Source organism: Diabrotica virgifera, chromosome 2 (genome assembly GCF_917563875.1).
Source record: "Diabrotica virgifera virgifera chromosome 2, PGI_DIABVI_V3a".
Lineage (NCBI taxonomy): Eukaryota > Metazoa > Arthropoda > Insecta > Coleoptera > Chrysomelidae > Diabrotica > Diabrotica virgifera.
The window spans coordinates 52,967,885-52,993,189 of record NC_065444.1 but is presented as its reverse complement, the minus strand read 5'-3'; the positions used below and the strand labels follow the sequence as shown (position 1 = coordinate 52,993,189).

The 25,305-nt window shown below is 32.4% G+C and overlaps 1 protein-coding gene across 2 annotated transcripts in view; it reads left to right on the top strand.

Moving 5' to 3' along the window:
* Positions 1 to 25,305, top strand: part of LOC114346319 (homeobox protein abdominal-A homolog) — a 378,791-nt gene that overhangs the window by 322,419 nt on the left and 31,067 nt on the right. The window lies entirely within an intron of this gene.

Genomic DNA, 25,305 nt, shown 5'->3' with positions numbered 1-25,305 from the left:
TGTTTACATTTAAACTTAAACTACACACTTCATTTCTAAACATCTGATAATGACTTTTTAAAGTTAACTAAAATACAAATTTCTGTTTTTAAACAACTAGTATTTCCTGTCATTAAACTCAATTAGAAATTTCAGTTTTAAAGACGAAATTTCTACTTTTAAAGTCGGAACTTTTAATAACTTTTCAACAACTAAACTATTATACACTTTTAAACTAAACTGGAAATTTATACTTCAAAATTATAAATTTTTACTTGTTAAACTTCTATCAAATTTCTGTTTTTAAGGTAAACTATAAATTTTTGCTTTAGATTCTTACGTGCTTAAGTTAAGTTAAGGTTAAGTCTTAAATTTGCTTTATTTCTTGAATTTTTTTTGTTACGTTACACTGCGTACACAATCATATTAGTTTGGATATAAAATGTCAGATATTTATCAAAAATATTCTTTAAGTATGTATAATGTTATATCGATGTTTATATAAATATCATTATATTTGCCAACCCTTGTAAAAATATTATCATTGAGTCAGGGAAAAGTTGAAAAATCGTCTGGAAGAGAGAGTCTGGAAAAGTCAGGGAAAATTATTTTGAGAAAAAAGTGTCTACCCTGTTTTACCAAAAACTGTTTGGGGTCCGTCTCACCCTAGGTGGTCCAACTAGACCGTATATGGTGGTTCATGTAACCCTTAACGGTTGGGTTAGTTGGACCATTAGAACGTTTTGTTTATGTTTTTTTATTGAATACTATGTGTTGTTTTTTAGAATTCTGATTTTGTTTATGAAATGTGCAATAAAGTTTGCGTAGTTTGCTATTTTATAACTTAATTAATTAAGCGTATTAAAGAAAATATTGGCACTTTTGAAAATGTGGTCATCTCCCCCGGAATTACCCAATATATGTAAGTACATGGTGTTCTTTTTAAAATAACGAAGTTGCCAAGTGCCTAAACCGAACATTCTGAATAATCGATAAACGTAAAATAAAATAATAAAATTTGTTGACTTTTTGAATTTACAGACTTACGTGGCAATTGATATTATGTATTTTTAATAATTTTTGAATTTTTATGCAGAGACGATGAGGCCGTGACTAGTTACCGTTAATTAGAAAATCAAATAGTAAGGATACGAAAAAAAAAGAAAGGCAACATTGGCTTACCTGATGCTGAGAACTCCGAAACATATTGGAGATTGTTTGCTGTTTGATAGCCGATGTCGATGCTGCTGCATTTATGCCTCTTCCATGTGTGTTGTCGGCAGGATATAGTTGAGAAAATTCCTTCTTGTGTCGAGCTCGTAAATGCTTCTTTAATCCACTCGTGTTTGATTGTTTCATTTTTAACTGAACATTTTTGCCCTGCAGTTTACATAATTTACACTCTGCATATTTTTGGTTCAAATTGTTGTGCAAATAGGCGAAGAGATTTTTAAATTTTTCTGATTGCGAGTTGGCATTAACACGTGATGTAGAAGCACTGGAGTAAGATTCATCTTCCGGAAAAACTGATGACTGAGAACTGGACGACATGCTCGTGGTTTCACATTCCTCTGGGACAAAATCTTTGTCTTTGTCACTGTCATCACTAGCACAATATGGATCTTGTTCTTCGAGAATCTCGTCTGCAGCTTCGTCTCCAACTAGTGGTTTTGCACGTTTTACAGTGGTTGATTCAATCCTGGCACTTCGTTTCATTGTTGTAATTCACTCTACACAATACAATATATATACCGTAGTTGTAAAACACATTAGAAATGCTTACAATCAATATGTAACACGCGTATTCGACGTATTCGCACTCGCATTCGCTGATTGAAAAATTGTTGCGATTGCAAGAGCTAAAAACAGACTGAGACTTGAACCCAAAAGATAAGAAGTAGCTAAGAGAGAAGGACCCATGCGGTTAGTCATCGAATTATCAGGTAGACGAAACACAGGAAACAGAAACATAAACTATCCTGGGAAATTCCCATCTGCAACATCTGCAAGCTGGTGTGGTTTATGACCTACCGCCAAAGGGCCAGACCAGTGAGTAATTGCAAGTACAGGCCAGTCGCATTAGGAAGGTTGAGAAGAATTTACAATATACTTTTCATTATTGATGCAATTTAAGACGGTCTCTAGCGGGTGCTTCCGCCATAAAGCATAGAAACAGATTGTGCGGGTTTTCGGAGAATATGACAATTTGTACTTCATACGTGGAAATGTGGGAATGAAATAAAAATCATTAGTCGAGACTGGGCGAGACTAGACGAGACTAGACGAGACCATACGAGACCATACGAGACGAGACGAGACGAGACGAGACTGCATTAGGTCGAGACGAGACTTTAACTTAGTCTCGTCTCGAGTTAACGAGACGAGACGAGACTAAGTGAAAGTCTCGTCTCGTCTCGTCTCGTGGCAACACTAACCACTATTATAGTTAATTGGATCACCTAGTTAGATATGTATTTCAGTTAGGTGGTACCAAAAATAATAAAAAGTATTTGGTGGTACATGACACAAAAAGATTGAGAACCGCTGCTCTATACAATATTATCAGTATTTAAAGTGTTCCATTTTTTTTGTAATCTCTTGTTAATTTGTTAATCTCCGAATTTCACCTTCTGTTATTTGTAGCCTAAAACAAAATTGTCTGCATATAAATACTTATACGTAAGTAATATACTTCAGATTTAAATGAATCTATTTTGATCACTCGTATTTTACAGATCTGAAACGAAAGAAAGCATTAGATCAAAGGTTATTTCCCTTTTATGCCACCGTTTATAGAAACAAACCCGGAACAGCGACAAAAAATCCAATCCAATGTCGCATTTCAAATAGATTAAATCATCCGCTACATTGTGTATTCAATCTGATAAAGTGATATATGGCAGCAAGCCATGGTGGAGCTGGAATTTATTTGCCGTCGCAACAGCAGACAAATTTAGTGCTAGATTGAGAAATAAACAGTGATTGTTTATGCTTACGCGTAAGCCAAATGATTTCTTTTACCTTTGAAGGAATGTTACTGGGGAGATATACTGTCGCCTTTTCGAGACTTTAATGTACAGAGGTAGGAGGTTCTCGGTTCTGAAAACGGGTTTTGGGTTATACCGGTAAACGTAATAAAAGAGATGGATCGTGTCAAGAAACCATAGGATTTTTTAATGTACGGATATACGACATATATGGTTATCGTTCTGATTGTATTTTAAAAGCTTTGAATGGCCGTCTTTGGACTACACATAAGCAGAACCACGAACAATTTTGGCTTTCTACTTCACCAAAACACTACCGTAATCTATTCACTTTATTTATTATTTCCTTCTTAATAAACTAGAATTGCACCAAATAAAGGGTGTCCCAAAAATTATGAACGATTTGAATTTAATAGAAAAGTACAAGTAGTCTGCGCTGATTATCGGAGAATAGGCCATTTTTGGGAAAAATTATTTACCAGCAATTTTATTGCTGGAATCGAATTATAAGATCCTATATATTAATAATATAGGTATGCAAAGTCCGCAGATAGTGTGCTACTTTTTTTATAAATCAAATTCCCTCACGAAAATCGTGTTTCTTTCAATTATTGCTCTATAACTCTTAGAAGATTTTAACTTTACAACAAAAACACTCAAATAAAAATTCACCGTGATTAAATTTTGCATAGAGACGTGTTTTTCCCGACCTGCTCCGACGAAAATTTTCCTCGGAAAATGCGGGTTTTTCCAACAAAATCTTTAATTTTCAAATAAAGTTTTAGATAAGTAATTATCTCCCAATAATTAAATAATTTGGTGACTTAAAAGCCTTCTTGGTTTAGATTATAGTTGCAGAAGCTGGTGAAAATTAAACGAATATTTTAGCCACAATTCAATTGTTAATTAATAATTTATGGTCGCAATAATAACCAAAATAATTATGATACACTGATTAAACTTTGAAATCTTATAAAGATGAGATGCCTATTTAACATTTTGTCGACAAAATATAAATTTTTTATTTTTTTGCATAATCTTTAAATGTTTAAAAAAAAATAGTTTTAAACAAATTAACGTTTCTCAGAAATTTTTTATTATATTATAATTTTAAAAATAGCTCAAATGCGCATTTCAAATATCTTGAAAATGAATGCTTTAAAACTTTTTTGCAACCATTTACAAAAAAGTTATGAAACAGCAAAATAAACATACGATTACTACGGTGTTTATAATTTTTTTTAATTCTTTCAAAGCGTAGAAGTGAGTTTAAAGTACAAGCTAATTATTAACAAGAAAATATCGATTATAAGTTTAATGGTTATATTTTAATTACAGATTATAAATATATTTTTTTGTAATTTACACGCGCGAAAGTAGAATAATACAGTACTGTAGCTAAAATTTTCACTCAGAGCGACGACCGGCGGCCGCGTGACGTATACTTTTAATAAATAATGTATGCTGCGTGCCAGTCGCTTCGAGTGAACATTTTAGCTCCGACTCTGTATCAGGCCTACTTTTGCGCTAAAAATTACAAAAAAAAGTATTTTTAATCTTTGATTAAAATATAACCATTGCACTAATTTTTGACATTCTTTGTGAGTAATTAGATTGTACCATAGACTAACTTTTAAGCTTTGAAACAATTAAAACAAATTATAAACAACGGAGAAATCGTATATTTACTTTGCTGTTTCATAACTTTTTTGCAAATGGTTGGAAAATTTTTTTAAAGCATTCATTTTCAAGACCTATGAAATACGCATTTTAAGTATTTTTTAAATTAGAATATAATAAACAATTTCTGAGAAATGTTAATTTGTTTATAACAATTTTTTTAAACATTTAAAGATTATGCAAAAAAATGAAAAATTTATATTTTGTCGACAAAATATTAAATAGGCATCACAGGCTTTCTAAGATTGATCAATGTCTCATGATTATTTTGGTTGTTATTGCGACTGTAAATTGTTAATTAATAATTGAATTGTTGCTAAAGTATTCGTTTCATTTTCACCGGCTTCTGCATTTATAATCTATACCAAGAAAGCTTTTATTTCACCAAGCTATATAATTATTGATAAATAATTACTGGCCCAAAAAAATTATTTGAAAATTCGGGATTTTGTTGGGAAAACCCACATTTTCCGAGGAAAATTTTCGTCGGAGCAAATCGGGAAAAACATGCCTCTATGTAGAATTAAATTGGGGTGAATTTTTATTTGAGTGTTTTTGGTGTAAAGTTAAAATCTTCGGAGTTATAGAGCAATAATTGAAAAAAATACGATTTTTCGGCGCCATTTTGTTTATAAAAAAAGTAGCACACTATCTGCGGACTTTGCATACCTATATTAATAATATATAGGATCTTATAATTCGATTGCAGCAATAAGATTGCTGATAAATAACCTTTCTTTGTAATTTTGCTAATTAGACCAGCGTATTATAACTATTTTTTTTTTCAAAATTTAAAGATTATGGAAAAAAAAATTATATTTTGTCGATAAAATATTAAATAAGCATCTCATCTTTATAATCTTTATATAGTCCTGTCGCCAGGGGGGGTACAACGGCCTCCTTTATTCAGATGGACTTACCCAAGTTTTTTTCATGTATTTTGACCCGTAGAATACGAATTTTTGGGTAACAGTTGATCCGGATATCGATAAGATTGTTATTGACCAAGAACTTGAGGAATTACATAACATAGATTTCTCGCAAAACAAAACATTTTTTTGTATTTTTTGGGTCATTCTAAGCAAAAAATGTTCTAACAAGTTTTCTCGTAGGATGCACAGTTTTTGAGATAAACGCAGTTGAACTTTCAAAAAATCAAAAAACTGCAATTTTTAAACCCGAATAACTTTTGATTAAAATATAAAATAGCAATTCTGCTTACCGCCTTTGAAAGTTCAAGTCAAATTATATCGGTTTTGATTATTTGCATTGCTAAAAATTTATTTTGTTATTGTTAAACAAAGCTACAAACACCTAGTGCGTGAGTGATGTTTTCAATGATTTCTCATTTAAAATCGAACGAGTAGGTAGAATAGGTACTAGTGCAATCCAGGCTATTTCTACGTAGCATGCGTTAAAAAAGCATGTAAAGGCACGGGAAACACTATGTGTTTATAGCTTTGTTAAACAATAAAAAAATAAATTTTTAGCAATGCAAATAATCAAAACCGATATAATTTGACTTAAACTTTAAAATGCGGTAAGCAGACTTGCTATTTTATTTTTTAATCAAAAGTTATTCATCCACGAGGAAAAATTTCCTGTAGTTGGCTGTATACCATTACAAAAACATAAAATCCTTTATAAAAGGTATATAAATATACCTTTTATAAAGGATTTTATGTAAAAGTTATTCGGTTCAAAAATTGCAATTTTTCGATTTTTTGAAAGTTCAACTGCGGTTATCTCGAAAACTAGGCATCCTACGAAAAAAATTGTAGAAACATGTTTTGTTTAAAATGACCCAAAAAATACCAAAAAATGTTCTGTTTTGCGAGAGATCGCGGTTATGTAATTCCTCAAGTTCTTGGTCAATAACAATCTTATCGACATCCGGATCAACTGTTACTCAAAATATTCGTATTCTACGGTTCAAAATACATGAAAAAAACTTGGGTAAGTCCATCTGAATAAAGGAGGCCGTCGTACCCCCCCTGGCGACAGGACTAATAAGTTTGATCAATGTATCATGATTATTTTGGTTATTATTGGGATCATAAATTGTTAATTAACAATTGAATTGTTGCTAAAATATTTGTTTAATTTTCACCGGCTTCTGGAATTACAATCTATACCAAGAAAGCTTTGATGTCACTAAATTATTTAATTATTGTTTAATAATTACTTACCTAAAACTTTATTTGAAAATTAGAGTTTTTGTTAGGAAAACCCGCATTTTCCGAGGATAATTTTCGTCGGATCAAATCGTGAAAAACATATCTCTATGCAGAATTTAATTACGGTGAATTTTTATTTGGGTTTTTGTTGTAAAGTTAAAATCTTCGGAGTTATAGAGCAATAATTGAAAAAAAAAAGATTTGTCGGCGCAATTTTGTTTATAAAAAAAGTAGCACACTATCTGCGGACTTTGCATACCTATATTATTAATATATTTATAGGATCTTATAATTCGATTATAACTTTTCCATGAATTTTGCTAATTAGCCCAGAGTAAAGAGAAAATTAGCAAGTAAGCTTTTTATAAAGCTGATGACAACAATGGTGTCGAAACGAGTCCTGAATTTTATTAAATAATTGTTTTTACAATTTGTGGTTTCACTTATAATAACCTCCCAGACTACGTTAGAGAGATACTTTGCATTACGCAGTAATTATTATTCTCTACCAGCCCAAGAGAAAGTATAGCAGGGATTGGCCAAGGACCCCGATGTTTGACCCTTCGCTTCGTTATCGATCATTCGCTATCTGTACACTCTACAGATACAGATAGCGAATGATCGATAACGAAGCGAAGGGTCAAAAATCGGGGTCTAGAGATGCGTGAAGAACTCCTGTGTTTGTAAGGGTTTGCTCACTACGAAGAGCAATGAATTGTATCCTCGCTCCGACCCTTGCTCCCTGGTATTTATATTCGTGAATTCTCACATTTAAAATAAATACATTATTTTAAATGCGAGAATTCACGAATATAACGAATATAAATACCAGGGAGCAAGGGTCGGAGGGAGGATACAATCCATTGCTCTTCGTAGTGAGCACAACTTAACAGAATTGGCAGCAGTATATCAGATAAGTTTCAAATCTAAAATCGAAACGGTTCTGAGACAAGGCAATCCACTTTCCCTTTTGTTATTCAAATTCATTTTAGAACACGCAGTTAGAAAACCACAACCAGCATTAACAAATGGCTTCTCTGTCCAGGCAGCTAAGGTGCTCTTAGCTTTTGCTGACGATATTGACACCATTGCACGATCCACCAGAAACGCGCAAGATGTTTTTACCCTTTTTGCAAACGAGACCACGGAAATTGGCCTTCAGGTCAACGAAGATACGACCAAGTACCTACATTACATGGTAGATAATAAAAATCCAATAGAAAGAATTAGACAAAACATTTCGATAAATGATTACAATTTCGAAGTTGTCAAATAATTCAAATACTTTTGGGAGCAGTGGTAACATCTGAAAACTTTATGATAAAGACATAGCGGCTAGAATCATGTCAGGACCTAGAGCACATTACTCTCTAGCGACGCTACAAATTTATCTAAAAGGCAGTTAAAACAAAAGTATATAAAACTATAATTCTAAAATAGGGAAGTGAGACGTGGATACTGAACCAGCGTGAAACAACAAAATTATTAGTCTTAGAAGATAAGATCCTGCGGACAATCTTGGGGCCTTGCAGATAACAGTGGAGTGGAGTCAAAAACATAACCAGGATCAGGAGCTCCAAGGATTCAATGGGATCGAAAAGATAGTACGATATATCAAGGAAAATCGTATAAGAGGACTAATGTTGTCCAAAATCGGTCTTGGTCTTACAGTTTCGCAAGAACAAGGCCAATACCAAGACCTCCTAATTTTAGCAAGACCAAAACTAACCGTGCAAGATTTGGGCAAAAACAAGACTAAGCCTACGAGACTCTTGCGTCTTGTAATTAGTACTGAGTGTCGTTTTAGGGAGTGTAGTAATTCAGTTATATGCTTAAAGACTCTATGAGACGCAAAAAATATGTAACAAAAATTTGGAAAATTAGACTTATGCGCATTACGAATAATACCACAAACATACATAACGAATCAAAATATCCATTAAAAGAATACTGGACACATTTTCACACGTACTCAGAAGTCATAATTACGATGTACTTAATAAAAATAGAATATTTTGAATAAAATATTTTCAAGAGTCAAGCTCGCATTCCACAACAAAACGCCAAAACAACAAGTGCAATGTAAATTTTAGTGTTTTGTTTTGTTTTATGTAATGTTTATAAATATTAATTAAAGTGCTTATTGAAAATGGCAATTAGCCGAAACGTTTAAGCCATAACAAAGTGTTTTATTTTTATCAGACCGAAAACCCAGGAATTAAAAAGTTTCTAAAATATTTTGTACATACTTTCCCAGCAGACGACATCTTCGCTCTGAAATTAATCAATCGTATCGAAACTTTTTAAAAATATGTCACCTTAGCTTATCAAAAATATAATAAGGTTAGCATAATAGCATACTACTGTTAGGAACACCCACTCAATAATTATATTTTTTCCTGATTAGTTCGTAGGAATCTATTACAAATATTATCGACCTAGCTAAACATCGTTTTTGCTGAGTGTGCGATGTTCGAAATTCGAACAAAATTTGCTGAAACAGCGTGACTAATATTCAAAAGTAACGAGACAAATTAATAACAGATAATGCCCGGCTATTGTGTAAACAAAATACTCAAATATTTGAAGTAACGGAGTAACGATATTATAATTCTCGTTTAGTATTCGGTACTTAGGGTATTGGATAGTAACGAGTATAAAGCAACGAGTAGTTACTTTTTCGACATCACTAAACTTTATTCCCAATTGATCTTTCATTCGAGTTTAATGTAATAAATGTCCTTCATCTAATCCTTGTTGTTCTCCGGTGTGAGTTGTTTACACATTTATTAATTTGGTTGGTCTTTACTATGGCTAATTATGTTAATTCAAGCTTTAAATGTACCTACTCTGTTACGTTGTTCCAAGGTCTAAAGTAACGTTTAATAAATAGCAACAGGCTAATGGGTAACTCCGAGACTCGCAAGACTCTTGCTGCAAGACCAAGACCGGGTGTATTGGCGTAAGACCAAGACCAAGACTGTCTATTAGTAGACGACACCAAAAAGAAAATTGGCATTATCGAAACACGAGAACTGGTAGTAATTACAAACAAATGCAGCCTGAAATTCCCATTAAAAGATGGTTTCATTCTGTATCAAATCGCCATTTCATAAGAGTTATAAATAGATTGAGATGTAATCATGCTCTTACCCCCCTTCATATGTACACTTTGGGTCTCACAGAGTCACCTAACTGTGAGTGTGGAAAAGAAGGTGATCTACTACATATTCTGCTCGAATGTTCACATCAATCAGTAAATATAAACAAATTTTATGATAATCTTAATATATTAAAAATTCCACTTCCCGTCTACCTGAACAATTTGATATTTTCTGAAGATATTAATATATTAAAAACAATTTACAAACAATCAAAAACTGTAAATATAGATTGTAGCAATAAAGTTTACCCTGTATTTAAGAAATTTTGTTAAAACAAAGCAGGCATGTTTGTTTTGTTGTTATTTTTTTTAATCCTGTAGATTTAAGTAATTATTTTATATTATAATTCAAAAAAGAAAAGAACAAAAAAAAAGAGAAAAAGAAAAGCAAAAAAAGTTGAATCGGGTTTACATCTTAGAGTAGTAAAAAAAAACAATTTATAAAAAATAACAATAAAAAAATAATAAAAAAAACAAATTAACAATACAAAAAAAATACAACAAAAAATACAACAAAAAATACAAAAAAAAATAAAAATTTACAAAAAAAATGAACAACCAAAACAGAGTATTATTTAGATAATAATTGTAGATAATAATGTTAGTTTGTTATGTATTCAGAGTTAGAAATAAAGAAAAAATTCCTTGAAAAATCAAATTTGTTTGTTTTTAAAATAACAAAATGTCTGGCTAATTGGCTCGGCCAAAGCCATCAAATTCACCCAAAAAAAAAAGACTGTCTAAGTCTCATCTTGTTCTTGCATTTGGGCAACAATAGGCAGGACATGTACTTAGATCGAATGATGAAAGGCAGCTAAATAAAACCTGGGAGAGGCCCGATGGTAAAAGATGGAAGGAAGGATGCAGTACGCAGTAATGCAGTAACTTCAGTAACGAGTGATAGGATTTAAAAAATGGGAGATTATTGTACACGATCGGTAAAAGTGAAGGAAAATAGTAAACGCGGAAACGCGGCCAAGACCAACTTAGAGTTGTATGGCCAAGAAGGAAGAAGAAGAAAAAAAGGAAAGTCTACATTATCCTGAACGTAATTACGGTTTACAAGTTGAACTATAATAGACTATCTATTTTATATTATAAAATTTATGAAAAAAATCATATTTATAGAAATAATAGCACTTTTTCAAAGTAACCAATATATTATACTAGGTCTGGATCCCGCGTATGAAAAAAAAGTTGATTAATAGCAAGCTGAAAATTTGTTAATAGCTTACGGGTGCCTAGTCAGACAAACTTTGATATATGGGAACACTGGAACAGGGGAAGTTTTAATTGTGGAACAGGTTAAACATTTGGAACGGTCAGACCACGAAAACGGCACATGTATTTTGTCCGACAGAACAGACTTAAACTCTCCGAACAGAGATTAAACTCTCATGCAAAAATCAGACTGCTATTCATCACCAAATGGGCATTTTAATGAGTGGAACATGTATAACATGTCAAATGATAGGAATTATGACACGTGATAAATAGCAGTCTGATTTTTGCATGAGAATTTAATCTCTGTTCGAAGAGTTTAAGTCTATTCTGTCGGACAAAATAAATGTGCCGTTTTCGTGGTCTGGCCGTTCCAAATTTTTAACCTGTTCCACAATTAAAATTGCCCCTGTTCCAGTGTTCCCATATATCAAAGTTTATCCGACTAGACACCCTTAAGCTATTAACAAATTTTCAGCTTGCTATTAATCAACTTTTTTTTCATACGCGGGATCCAGACCTATACCTACTATTGTTATTAAAAAAGCTTTCATACAAATTACGGTTAAATTTATATAGAAATATACACAACAAACTGGATACTACAAACACACTACAGAAGGTACTTGTTATATATTCAAGATAACTATCGCGTAGCACATAGCAAGTATAATGATCCACAATAAAACAGTCGAACAGGTGACACATTTTAGAAAAGAGAAATTATAAAGATGATTTTGACGCAGATAAAACTATATATAGATGAACACACAATAAAAGCGGCATGTGGTGTAATAAACAAAATATTAAATTAAGAAGCTCCATGGGATGCACACTAAAAGTCTGGAAGCAAATTGTACAAAAACCGAGGCCTAATAAAGGAAAAGTAATCGATATGGTCACTCGATGACAGCCATTGAAAGGTAACTACTATTTAATATAAATTTTTAAAATTAGTTCATTGATGATAACAGTTATTTCTGTTATAAAACCAATATACCATCTTTTTAAAGCCTGATCGATGTACCTACAGGGTGTGACATTAGTGTGACAAAGTCCAATTAGTAGTTTGTCGTAAGAAATACAAAAAACAAGTTATTTAGGTAAAAGTTGGAACACGGATAGGACCATAATTTAAAAATATTTTCAGATATACAGGGTAACTCGTATTGACAGGGTGCCACAAAATAATGTTTTTTTAAATGGAACACCCTGTATATTTTTACATTTTTGGATTATCCTCGATGTTTTCTTTCTCAAAATATAGGGTTTTGTAATATTATACGAGGTAGATTAAAAGATAATTGCGTTTTATTGTTAATTTCGTAGCAACATTCACACCCTGTAGAATTGTAGTGATTTGACATCAAAGTTTCTATTTATGGTCAAACGATTTTTAATATAGTCTACTATTGTTAAACATTAACAATATAGCGAAAAGTTTAATATTAATATACAGGGTTGGTCAAAATTCGGCATGAGTATTTTCTGAGTTTTCTTAAATAGAATAAATACCCTCTATTTTAGTATTCCAGTGAAATGATATTTTATGGTACTTTTTTATTTCTTAAGCATTCTATTGTTATATTTCTATTTGATATAAAAATTAAAATTTGATAATTATAAACAAAATTCACTTTAATATAAAATATTTTTAATTTTCTCAACCTCGGGCATATAAATTTAGAACAACCTGTATACAACAAATTGTTATATTTAATTTTAAGAAGTGATTAGAATAAGCGTACGAAACTCGGAACAATGTGCTTAGATAAACAAAGTGAATGACGCGTACCATTATCGTTCTTCTCGGAAGGTCGATCATTAGCCTATGCTAAATAAAACTCAGTGAAATAGATGATAGTTCATTATCGTTTTTCGCGGAAGGTTTCGATCATTAGCCTATGCTAAATAAGACTCATTTGAAAGAGAGAATAGGTCATTAAAATTTGTAAATAGTTAGAAAGTATTTTAGAATGGGAATTAAATATTTTCTTTGGAAATCCATTAAGCATATTTAGAAAGTTTAAAAATTGGTTTTGAGGAATACTGCGAATGAGAGTTGGTGGTGGAAGGTTGATTTGTGAATCTGGAAGGGATATTTAGAAAGTAGGGGAATGAATGAAAAATAGAGAGCAGAATGTTTTGAGCTGTCGAGAAGTGAAGTCGAGTAGTAGACGGTAGTGTTCGAGGAGTGAGAAAGCCGGTGTAGTTCCGTGAGTGTGGAGTATCTATCGTGGAACGAGAAGTAGGCCAGGTCGAGAGTAAAAGAACCTCCTTGAGCCCAGAGTGTCCCGGTAGCTGATAGCAGTTTCGAAAAAGGTAGAACACAGCATCACGACAAAAGCAGGAACGAGAGCTATTCGAGCTAGTTTTTCAAAGGAGAACATCACTGGAAGCCAGGACGAGGTTTGATCGCAGCCAAGGATAGCAGGAAAGGGTCTTGTGTGAGGACATTTTCAGTTCACCAGGAAAAGGTCAGTCTCATTTGTTTGGACATGAATGTATGGGTTTTCGTATTAAATTCCACATAAAAAATTGAATAACATAATCAATAATATCAGAAAAGCTTCATCAAACTTAAATAGAGTTGTTCCTAATAACTCCTAATAGTTAAATGTTAATAAAAACTTTCAATTGAAAACCAAAAGGAAATAAGATTCCCATTTGTAAATGTTATGTTTAAGAATAATAAGAAATAGCAAATATTAAGCATTGATTGCCTTTTAAATAAAATAAAAAATATTTTGATTATAATTGTAACCCATATGTGTATTTTTTTTACTCTTTTCTTTTCTATCCCGATTAGGAACCATTAAGAAATATTTAGAAGCCACGGAAGTAAGTAATTAATTTATAATTCGCCCTGAGATTGAAAACATATTGATATGTGATCTGGTTAATTAATTAGATTAGTATTAATACATTGATTAAATTAAGTAACATATAAGAATATTATCTCATATCAATAATCAAGATCACATCAACTGTCGTCCAACGTGGAAAGCATTTCTAGTGGCAAATTTGAAGGATAGAAAGAGTAAAGCCGGTATTTGAAAATTTATATGCCTGTGGTAAAAAGTGAGATACTTACATTTGATAACATAAAATTTTAGATCTCTTTAGGTACAAATTTTACATAACTGATTTAATATTTTATTTTTACGATATTTACATTTGATATATTTATTGACAATTTATAATATTTGGGTAAAAAAAAAAGTCGTCTTGGTAACATACTAGTAAAATTTCATATTTGGCGGGGATAATACTTCTTGAAAACAAATGTCTGTGACAAGAAGCCAAAGCAAGGACAACAAAAAACAAAAAGAACATTCAGACCAAGAAGATATTTTAGACACGACAATCATGGCATCAGAACAGCAAGAATTATCAGGAATAGATAAACTATTACAACTGATGCAACTCCAGTCACAAAAACTGGATGACAATCAACGAAAAGTGGATCGAAAAATGGATGAAACACAACAAAAATTGGATCAGAAAATGGATAAAGTGGAGAAAAAAATGGATGACAATCAACAGGAAACAAAACCAGCGATAGAAGAGAACAATAAGAAAATAGAGGAACGCATAGAAAAGTATGAAATGAAAATTAAAGATCACATGCAAAAACAAGAAATGAGAATGAAGGACCACATGAAAGAACAAGAAATGAAAATTCAAAATAAAATGAAGGAGTTAACGAATTGCCAGAAAAAAGAAATGGAAAGTTTGGAAAACAAGTTGCAAAACGCTATTCAAGCAGACATAGAAGAAGTGGAAAGAAAGATTGCGGAAATCAATACGCAACAAAATGTCGGAGAAAGAAGAGAAATGGTTATACATAGCACAGATGACGTGAAGATAAGGTTTGGCGGGGATGTAAGAAGATTACACCCAGTGCCGTTCATAAATAGCCTGAAAAAGAAAATACAGCACATCGGAAATTTCGAAACAGCAAAAGAAACTATCAGAAACCATCTCAAAAATGAAGCAAGCCTATGGTTCGATTGCAAAGAAGAAGAATTTGACAGTTGGCAACAATTTGAACAAAAATTTTTGAATTATTTCTGGGGAAAAGTGCAACAATTGGAAATTAACAAGGAATTGCAAAATGGGAAATACAATGATAGGATGGGTATATCAGAAAGGACATATGCATTACAAATTTACTATAACGCAAAACATTTACAATATAATTACTCATCGGAACAATTAGTCGAACTGATTGCAAGACATTTCGAAGAAACGCTGGAAGACCATATCACATTGCAAAACTACAAAGACATAGATAGTTTATGCCAATTCCTACAAATAAGAGAATTACGTGTAAGAGAAACAAAATCAAGAAGGTCGCGAGAAGATTACAGGCCCCGAGAAACACAGGATTACAGAGATAGAAATCAAAATAGGACGGACTATACAAGACGAGATTTTAATCCCAGAAGGGAAAACGAAAATAGAGACAACGGAAGAGGAAATTATGAACAAAGAAATAGGCAATGGAATGAGGACAGAAATCGAGAATACCAGAATAGAAACACCACACGCTCAAATCAAGAAAACAGAAATAATGGTAGACTAAATGAACAGGGATATCAAGAAAACCGAAACAGATCCGACAGACCAAGAGAAATAGAAGAGAAGTAAATAATACCCAGACAGATGGATATGACGGAGAGAGACATTATGACGAAAATATAAACAACGATGAGCAACCGGCGTTTTTTCACGACGGCGCTCACTAAAAACCAAAAATCAAACAGGAATCTTTTGTAACCCCAAGGAGTTTATTAAATTGGCAAGAAACAACGAAAAGAAAAATGGAGTTAATTTAAAATTTGTGGATGGATTTATCAACGAGAAACCAATTAAAATTATGATAGACACTGGATCTGAAATAACATTGGTCAACAGAAAACTAATAGAAGAAGTTAACTTAACAAATTTAATTTACAAAATACCTAGGGTAAATTTAGTGGGCGCAAACAAACGGACATTGGCAACTATAAATGAAGGCATACGAGTAATGGTACGACTGGGTAAGAAGATGTATGCACTACAATGTGTAATAATGCCAAACATGTCACATGACATGATAGTAGGAGTTGACGAATTGGCAGAAAAACATGTAGTGATAGATTTTAAAAATAATACGATGAATCTAACAGAAGAAAAAGAAGAAGAACAGGACAAGGAACAGGAGAAACAAAATACGGACGAATCAGGTAACGAACAAACAGTGGAAATGAATTTGGCAACGAAGCAAGGACAAAGAAGAAAAGGGAGAAAAAGTCAGAAAAAGACAAAAGAAAATGAAACCTGTGGCTCCTCAAAAGAAGAGTTGAGCCCAGAAGAAAATTTGAGAGTATCAGAAACAAAGGAAACCTGGGATTCCTCAAAAGAAGAGACGAGCTCAGGAGAAGAAGAAATAAAGCAAAAAAATGAAAGCGAAAAAGATATGATCGAAACAGTGGCATTTGAAGAGGAGGCATATGAAAACGAGGATGCAGAATACACGATAAAAGTATGTGAAAAATCTGAGGAAAAAGACAGAAGATTAATATGGGAAAAAGGGAAAGACAACATAATAGCCGACACTCTAACACAGGATGAGGACACTGAAAATAAGGAAACAATTACTCTACAGGTGGGACTAATTAGAGTAATACAAGAAGAAGGGGTATAAGACGTAGATTAAAGTAAGGAAATATACAGGGAGTTGGTTTTGCCTCGAGAAAATTTATTTAAAAATGCAGATAAATTTTATCGAATACAAGGCGGGAATTTGTTATATTTCTATTTGATATAAAAATTAAAATTTGATAATTATAAACAAAATTCACTTTAATATAAAATATTTTTAATTTTCTCAACCTCGGGCATATAAATTTAGAACAACCTGTATACAACAAATTTTTATATTTAATTTTAAGAAGTGATTAGAATAAGCGTACGAAACTCGGAACAATGTGCTTAGATAAACAAAGTGAATGACGCGTACCATTATCGTTCTTCTCGGAAGGTCGATCATTAGCCTATGCTAAATAAAACTCAGTGAAATAGATGATAGTTCATTATCGTTTTTCGCGGAAGGTTTCGATCATTAGCCTATGCTAAATAAGACTCATTTGAAAGAGAGAATAGGTCATTAAAATTTGTAAATAGTTAGAAAGTATTTTAGAATGGGAATTAAATATTTTCTTTGGAAATCCATTAAGCATATTTAGAAAGTTTAAAAATTGGTTTTGAGGAATACTGCGAATGAGAGTTGGTGGTGGAAGGTTGATTTGTGAATCTGGAAGGGATATTTAGAAAGTAGGGGAATGAATGAAAAATAGAGAGCAGAATGTTTTGAGCTGTCGAGAAGTGAAGTCGAGTAGTAGACGGTAGTGTTCGAGGAGTGAGAAAGCCGGTGTAGTTCCGTGAGTGTGGAGTATCTATCGTGGAACGAGAAGTAGGCCAGGTCGAGAGTAAAAGAACCTCCTTGAGCCCAGAGTGTCCCGGTAGCTGATAGCAGTTTCGAAAAAGGTAGAACACAGCATCACGACAAAAGCAGGAACGAGAGCTATTCGAGCTAGTTTTTCAAAGGAGAACATCACTGGAAGCCAGGACGAGGTTTGATCGCAGCCAAGGATAGCAGGAAAGGGTCTTGTGTGAGGACATTTTCAGTTCACCAGGAAAAGGTCAGTCTCATTTGTTTGGACATGAATGTATGGGTTTTCGTATTAAATTCCACATAAAAAATTGAATAACATAATCAATAATATCAGAAAAGCTTCATCAAACTTAAATAGAGTTGTTCCTAATAACTCCTAATAGTTAAATGTTAATAAAAACTTTCAATTGAAAACCAAAAGGAAATAAGATTCCCATTTGTAAATGTTATGTTTAAGAATAATAAGAAATAGCAAATATTAAGCATTGATTGCCTTTTAAATAAAATAAAAAATATTTTGATTATAATTGTAACCCATATGTGTATTTTTTTTACTCTTTTCTTTTCTATCCCGATTAGGAACCATTAAGAAATATTTAGAAGCCACGGAAGTAAGTAATTAATTTATAATTCGCCCTGAGATTGAAAACATATTGATATGTGATCTGGTTAATTAATTAGATTAGTATTAATACATTGATTAAATTAAGTAACATATAAGAATATTATCTCATATCAATAATCAAGATCACATCACTATATACCTAAGTGCTTTAATTTTTGAGTTATTAGTGATTCTTTAATCCAAACATTACGTGAAATTTTATGAGGTGGCTGTGCAAATATTCAATTAAAAATAATTTTTCAAAAAAAAAGTAGATATTAATCTAGACTGATCCTTAATTTATTAATATTGGATGAGATATCCAAATACCTACGTAGTTAAGATTCTTGGTGCGTAAAATATTAATAAAAACATAAAAGATTCTACCTAGTTGGCTATGACAATAAATTTGCTAAAACATTTGACATTATACTATTTTTATAGTTCCGGTTGCTTTGTTACCATTACTAATATTAATTTTTTTAATAAGTAACTGATGAGTAACTGATTAAAATGATTTTTGTGCTAGGAGAGTATAACAAAAATGTGCTACTAGCAATAAGAATTTTTCATCAGCAATTCCCTGAAAACGGAAACCAAGAAGTTGAACTTTTGAAAGTGTACTAAAACGGACTGGATACTTAAATTACAAGAAACGAATGAGAAATGAATTAAATGTAATCCTTAGTGTAACTGAGGATCTGCATATTAGGAAGAACGTTCTTATAATCTAACTATCTAGACCTAGACTGTTGAAATCGTTTTAGTGTACTTTCAAAAGTTTCTCTTCTTGGTTTCCGTCTACCAGGGAATTGCTGATGAAAAATTCTTATTGCTAGTAGCACATTTTTGTTATACTCTCCTAGCACAAAAACCATTTTCATCAGTTACTCATTAGAAAAATTCATTTTAGTAGGTAATGGTAACAAAGCAACTAGAACTATAAAAATAGTATAACGTCAAATGTTTTAGTAAATTTATTGTCATAGCTTACTAGGTAGAATCTTGTATGTTTTTGATTAATATTTTACGAACCAACAATCTTAACTACGTAGGTATTTGGATATCTCATCCAAAATTAATAAATTAAGGATCAGTCTAGATTAATATCTACTTTTTTTTCGAAAAATTATTTTTGATTTAATATTTGCACAGCCACCTAATAAAATTTCACGTAATTTTTGTTGCAATTAATGTTTGGATTAAAGAATCACGAATAACTCAAAAATGAAAGCACTTAGGTATAGGGAATGCTTAAGACATACAAAAGTACCATAAAATATCATTTCATTAAAATACTAAAATACAGGGTGTTCCATTTAAGAAAACTCAGAAAATACTCATTCCGAATTTTGACCAGCCCTGTATATTAATATTAAACTTGTTCGTTATATTATTAATGTTGAACAATAGTAGACTATATTAAAAATCGTTTGACCATAAATAGAAAATTTGGTGTTAAATCACTACAATTCTACAGGGTTTGGATGTTGCTACGAAATTAACAATAATACGTAATTATCTTTTAAACTATTATAGGGTATTCGATTTAAAAAACACAAGTTTGTGTCACTCTGTCAATACGGGTGACCCTGTATATCTCAAAATATTTTCAAATTATGGTGCTATGTCTGTCTCATCTTTTACCTAAATAACTTTTTTTCATATCTGTTACGACAAATGACTAATTGGACTTTGTCACACTAATGCCCCACCCTGTATATATAGGTATGTTAAAAAGTGTAGGTGATGGACCATATCCCTGTTTGAGGCCGCCTTTTGTTGGGATGATTGTTTTTGTTATTTCATTGCCTGACTTTATTTTCACCTGTGTTTTTTTATACAGTCTTTGTGTTACATTCACTTTTTTGACATTTCAGTTTATTCATTTTTCACAGTTTTTCATTCGAGTGGAGGAATTTTGGAAATAAAAATGTGGCAAAATGTGTGTTCAATTTTTCACATGCGAAAAATAATATTAAATGTCTGTTAACTTCACGGTTGCAACACGATTTTTTTTTATTTAATTTAAAAGTATTTTGCAATCTGTTGAGTGTCAACAATAAACAAAGTAATGACATTCACTAAGGACAAGAAAGATTTTACCCACTGGTAAAATCAAAGTACAATTTTTATAAATAAAAGTTTTGTAGAAAATAATTTTATACCACTTTTATACATTTAATGTAATACATTTTATAACTACTAACTAATTAGTTTAAAAGTTTACTCTAAATGGTAAGTCCAGTGGTTTGAACCTTTTTAACCTACGCTGTTCTTGGGCCTTAACACGATTTGGCCTTCGTTTTGCTAATAATCGATGTCGCTATTGCGTCTGTTGCAAATTATTTTTAATAATTTGCTAACATGACAGGGAGATTTGGTTCCGGTTCAGAGCACACCACGGGTCGCTCTGAGGTAGGGTGACCAAACGTCCCGTAAAAACGGGATTGTCCCTTTTTGTAACGATTTGTCCCGGAGTCCCGAAAAAGTATCTCGGGACGCCTAAATGTCCCGTATTTGCGTTGGGTTGAGTTTTTGTATCTGACTATATTTTCTCTCTTAAATTTTTCTTCAATTTCTGCATTTGTTTTCATTCTTTTTTCTCCCTCTTTTGTTACATTGTCGCCCAGTATTGTTCTCATTATTTTTCTTTCAAATTTCAGAAGGCTATCTTCCTCTTTCTTTTTAATCGTCGTTGTTTTCATCCCATATGTAACAACAAGTCTTATTAAGGTCTTATATAGGTTTATATTATACTTGAGTCTTGCTTCTCAGCAGATTTCTACCGTGTAGATGTTTTTCTGTCCTTCAGAATTCTTTCCTCTGTTCTCTCTTTTTCCGGTTTTCCCTATTTTTACTCTTAAGTAGCTAAAAATGGATACAGTTTCAAATTTATGGTTCTGTGTTATTAGATATTTCTGAGTTGGGTCAGCTTTCCCTATCGCTATGTATTTTGCTGTGAGCTGGTTTATCTCTAGTCCTATTATTCTCTTCGCTTCCTTATGTAATTTTCCAACTGCAAGTGTTATTTTCGTATTCGCTGTGATGACTGAATCAACATCATGTTACTATTTGAAGTTGATCTGTAATAATGTTTTTGTTTGCAAGTTTGTCATCGTCATGATTACAGATTATGTCAATATCTGATATTGTCAATATCAGATTAAATACTGTCGGAGAGATAGAGTCACCTAGTTTCACGCCTTTGTGTACATTAATATCCTTAGAAGTTGTTCCGTTGTAACTGATCCTTGCTCTGGTGTTTTTTAGGCTCACTGTTAGCATATGTCTTAATTTTTCTGGGATTCCAACATTCTCTAGCTGCTCTGATTGGTTGTATCAAAAGCGCTTTTGAAATCCATGAATATTAGGTGCATTTCTCTGTTGTATTCTCTCGATTTTTGAATTATTTGCCTCACTGTATGTATGGAATTAGTCGTCGACCTCCCCCGGTCTGAACCTGTTCTGGTATTTTCCTAATATTCGTTTAGTGCATGATTTAAGTCTTATGTTTAGTGTATTTTCTAGAATGTTATAATATGTGTTGTTTAATAAAGTTATTGCTCTGTAATTCTCGCACTCCTCTAGATCTCCTTTTTTATATATAGGTACCTACTTAATACCTGCGTTCCAATCGGCTGGTAGTCTGTTTTGTTCATATTTGTTGTATTAGCTGATTTATTCCTTTACGTAATTCTCTTCCTCCGTATTTTATTCCACAGTTATTTCGTCTTCTGTGAAAATTTTTTATTCGTCGTTATCTTGTACGGCCTTACTTTTTCATCGCAGTGTATTTCCTTCACAGTGAATACCATTTTTTCGTAATATTCTTCCAATATTTTGCTGATCTATCTGTCCTCAAACAAGGTTTTTCTTTTTTTGCTATTTTAGTCCTCTTGTTTTAATGCTGGGCTTATTTTTTGCTGCTTTGACTTTTTTGTAAAATTATTGTTGTATTTGATAGTTTTCTCTGTCTTTCTCAATATCCTCCAGCGAAACCAGTCATTGTTCTTCTTTTTATTTGTTAAATTGGCTTTGTTTCTCGATATTTTGTTTTGTTCTGACGGGTTGTTGATTCTGGCGAAGTTTTATAGTTTTCTGTTTCGCAGTCTTGATCGTACGTAAATTACACATTCAAAAGTAAATTGAAAAGGATTTAAAGGTCCCAAATTAGTTAAAAGACTATGTTTTAATTTCCCCTACCTGTTTGGGTATCGCTCCAAACCCTCCTTGGCAGTGGCGCACCCAGGGGGGTTTTGAGGGTTAAACCCCCCAGGGCATATGAAAAATATACAAAAAATCGTAGGAAAATATAACATGTCTTTCACAAACAATACAAAAAAAATTCGACGCCCAACCAACCCTCTCCCCCAGAGAAAAATTCTAGGTGCGCCACTGCTCCTTGGATGTGTCCCGTTTTTTCAAGTTTATGATTTGGTCACCCTACTCTGAGGAGACCAAAAGAAGGAAATGTTCATAAGCAGATGGTGGTAGTAGTGGTAGTCTGTGTATCGAAACTAAATTTTGTCTTTCTTTACCTTCGTTTGTAGATAATTTGTTTTCTTTCCAAGAAATCTTTAGATCCCCGGTTGTTTGGATTTCGTTTTGCTTAAAATTAATTATCAACTATACTCATCCAATAATTTTGTCAGAATACAAAGTAGGTGTCCTATTCTGGTTATCTCACTATAAATATCACTGTGTAATAAGCTTTCATAATCTACAGAAACAAAAATACGTTATAAATTTATGATTTATGGCCCATAAGCATAAAATGGTATTTCGAAGCCGTTTCTATAGATATTTACCGTCACGCGGCGTTAATTTTGATTTCATTCTGACTCCTTCCAACCATGATAACCATTAACAATAATTTGAAACGAAATATATGACTTATTATACCATAAAGATTGTTTTAAATTAAAGAAAATTAATATATATTAAATATAAATAGAAGATTGAATACTGTATATGAAGGCTACATAAAACAATAAATACCACATTTTCACAGAACCTAGGCTCTTTAGAACTACAAAATATACACATTGTAGTTTTCTGGAAGTGTTTATTTGGAATATGCAGTCAGAATTAAAAGGTTGTGTGCTATCACGGATACTGTATCACGTCTATATTTGCGAACGCTTTATCCTTGGCTTTATCGCAGTAGGTATTCAAAAGAAATCAAGATAAACGGTCAAAGAATAAATAACATCCGCTATGCAGATGACACTATCTTAATGACTGTTCCGGACTATAGTCTCCAGATACTATTAAATAGGGTTATTGAGAGTTGTGAAAAAATGGGGATGAAGATCAATACTGCAAAAACCAAAGTTATGAAAATATCAAGGAACAAAGATTTACCCCTTCCAATGTATGTGAACCAGCAACAGCTTGAATACGTACCTAAACCAATAAAAATATCTTGGCTGCTGGTTCAACAATCAACTTTATTATAAACTTGGAGTATGAGCCAGAATAGGGGTAGCCCGACAACGCTTTATCCAAATGAATGAAGGCTGATTTTGTAACAATATCTAACATTAAGATAGCCTTAGATGTAGTTTTCTGCATTGCTATGTAAGGTCAATATTTTTGTATGGAACGAAGGCCTGGATACTCAGCATAACACTGATAAATAAGTTAGAAGCTTTTGAACTCTGGCTTTATAGAAGAATCTTGAAAATACCTTGGACAACCCACACTACCAACGTAAATGTTCTGTACAGATAGGGAGTTGCTAAAGATATTCATGTTCAAAGTTAGAAAAGTTAGCTACCTAGGATACATAATGAGAAACGAAAAGTACTGATCATCCAGGGAGAGATTACAGGGAAACGGGGTCCCGGTAGGGGCCAGATTTCATGGCTTATTAGAGACTGGACCGGCCTTGATCCAGCATACATACCAATTTGTTTAGAGCCGCAATGGACAGAGACAGATTTGACAGTGTAGTCGCTAACCTCCACTAAAGGAGATAGCACCACAAGAAGAAGATTTGATGTAAGTAGATGAAAATCCACGACTTAGCGAATTTGTTTCTTACTGTTGAAAATAAATAAAAACCATAAGGGTAACTTATTTAATAAATATTAATAAAAATATCATATTAATTAATATGAAAACTTCTAAATATAAGCATGTAGATTATGATTTGTTTATGATAATCGCCATAAATTGCAAATTCCAAAGGTGGGTTAACTGTCATAGGCAGGGGTTCGTATATTTACCTCATGTGATTGTTTTGTTACAGATATATTGATGATCATTTCTTATTTATAGGGCTTTTCATTCACAGTCATTTGTTTCGAGCTTCTGTCATGTGTCGTATAATATTAAGATATCTACGTCATACGCCTTTGGTTTGTATCATTGGTATATACCAATAGCGCATGACGTAGATATATTAATATTTGATCACACCTGACAGAAGCTCGAAACAAATGACAATCGATGAGGAGCCCTATAGATCTCTTTTCCAGATCACTATAATTGCTTTTAGTAATACATAATATGCAGTATTTATACATACCTAACTATTAACTAATAGGGAACTTGGACTAAAAAATTTTTTTGCGTAAAATTGTTAATTTATGTTTTAAAATGTTATACTCAAAATATTACGTCTTAATAATGAATAGTGTACCTACAACACATACAACATATCAAAGTTCCGCGCCTAAAATTTCCGTTTTAAACAACTTCAAAAGCGAGACCTGGGGTCTGACGTCACAGGCCACTCGTATCGTTTGTCCGTTCGGCGGGGCTATTGCATTTAATGCAGTTTGCCCATAGATAAATAATATAGTTGAAATATCTTGTTTTACTCTATGGCAAAAATGATTTTTTCTGTGACAGGCAAAATATTAACATTTTATCTCTGTTGACAGGTATCAAAAAGTTCTTTTTTATGAAATTACTTTTGTCGTTTCTTGTGTTGAAGAACAAAGAAGAAACAAGTAACTTAAAAATAAACAAAACTTTTAGTAATAAAAGTAAGAGTAACTAAAAAGAATTGGTGTTACTATAGTATGCGGTCTACAGTCGGG